Below are 1,735 nucleotides of genomic sequence, written 5' to 3'. Positions count from 1 at the left end.
ATGCTCCTCCACCTCCTTCCTCCCACCCCCGTCCGACCACCTACCACGGCTGCGACCGCCTGAGCCGGCAGGATCCTCCTCCCGTGCCTGACCGGCGACGCGCGCGAGGTGAGTCGCCCCTCACCCCTCACCCCGGTGCCCCACCCCCTCCCGGCTCTGGCGTGCCCCGGTGGTCTGCCTCGTGCTCCTTTCCGGATCCGTCTTCCGTCTCGCCCGTGGGCACCGGGGCCGCCGCGTCGACCATGGGGAGAAAAAACGACTGCGCCCGAATCCCTTTCTCATCGAGCTGCATCTCCCCCTGGAGGCCATGGCTGTCGCGACACCATGTCCTCGTCCAGATCGGGGCCATGGCTGCCTCCCCCAAGCTCCTCCTTCCCTCGCCGGCGATGAGAGTACGGGGAGTCACGCTACAATTTTTCTCTTTTCGGAACCATCGATGACCGCGGTGCAACCCACATGTGTTTTGTTTGAATTTTTTTGCATCGGCTGCAGTTTTACTCAAGAAGAGAAGTTCACATTGTTCTTGAAAGGTTCTGTGCAGCTCATCGCCAGCGGCAGCGTGCGGTTTTGATTCGAGGAGCGTGCAGCTCAGTTCCGCATCAGGGATCCACGCCCATGTGCCTCCAGCCGTGCATCTCGTCGGCAGGATTTTTTGCTTGAGAGGAGAACTACGGGCAGTGATTCTTGCAACTCTGTTCGCATTTTTTTGGTCGGTTGGTGCATCCATGCAGTATGGTTAGATGTGATGCTCACACACTCTGCTAGATGTGCAGCTCACTATACATAATTTTGCAGCTCGGGAATGAACAAGATGCGCAGCTGACTGTACATAATTGTGCAGCTCGCTGGACCCTATTGGGAGTTCTAAAAAAAGTGCAGCCCCTTAGTGGTTCACCTTGTAGAAAAAGAGAAAAAAATCCCCACGGGAGGTTCACTTCTTTATTGAATGCAATTTGTTTTGTTTGTGAGATGATTGGAAAAAGTAGATCACTCCAATTTGTGTAGCAGCTCGTTACCCCTATGTATCAAGTGCAATTTGTTTCGTGTGTTCAATCGATTACATCAACACATGCAGTGCGTTTGGTCCTTGGATGAGGTTCACTTATGAGAGTGATGTTGTTCACTTGCACAAAGCATGGAAGTGTGAAAAAAATTAGCGAAACAAAAAATAGTAATGTGGTTCACTTCCATGTATGTCGAGGTTCATTTGCACTCGTCTCTGCGGTCCACTCTCGTTTATAATAAAATGTTTAAAAAAAGAAAACAAAAACTCGTTCGAGAAAATTTACGTCCAACAAAAAGAAATCATGAAGTTTGCTTGACTTTCTGATGCAGTGCGGTTTTCCGTCCGAAGCAGTGCGTTCTTTTGTTGTTCATAAAAAATTATGACAAAAACTCACAAAAGCTCATCTGAGAAAATTTACGCCCGACAAGAAAATCATGAAGTTCGCTTGACTCTCTAATGTAGTGCGGTTTTCTGTCTAAAAGCAGTGCGGTTTTTTTCCTCGTCTTCAAAAATTTACGTCCCACAAAAAGGAAACCATGTAGTTCTCTTGCCGGTCTAATGCAGTGCGGCTTTTCATCCGATGCAGTGCGGTTTTCAGTCGGATGAAGTACGCACGTCGATTTGGGTGTTGTGAAAAACAGTGTCTGCATTTTGATAAATTTGAAATTCCTCTTAAACCGTAAAGAATTAGAGAGAGTGTTCTACATGAAAAAGTTGCGCCTCGTCGAT

The 1,735-nt window shown here is 48.6% G+C and overlaps 1 long non-coding RNA gene across 1 annotated transcript; it reads left to right on the top strand.

Annotated features, from left to right (window-relative positions):
- The first annotated feature begins 6 nt into the window (after positions 1-6).
- Positions 7-1,070, top strand: LOC119330870. The gene is made up of 2 exons (XR_005160307.1): positions 7-709; positions 796-1,070. It is a non-coding gene; the product is annotated as an uncharacterized LOC119330870 (long non-coding RNA).
- Positions 1,071-1,735: the final 665 nt, after the last annotated feature.

Source organism: Triticum dicoccoides, chromosome 1B (assembly GCF_002162155.2).
Source record: "Triticum dicoccoides isolate Atlit2015 ecotype Zavitan chromosome 1B, WEW_v2.0, whole genome shotgun sequence".
NCBI classification, from domain to species: Eukaryota; Viridiplantae; Streptophyta; class Magnoliopsida; order Poales; family Poaceae; genus Triticum; species Triticum dicoccoides.
This window is presented reverse-complemented; position numbering and strand designations above follow the sequence as displayed.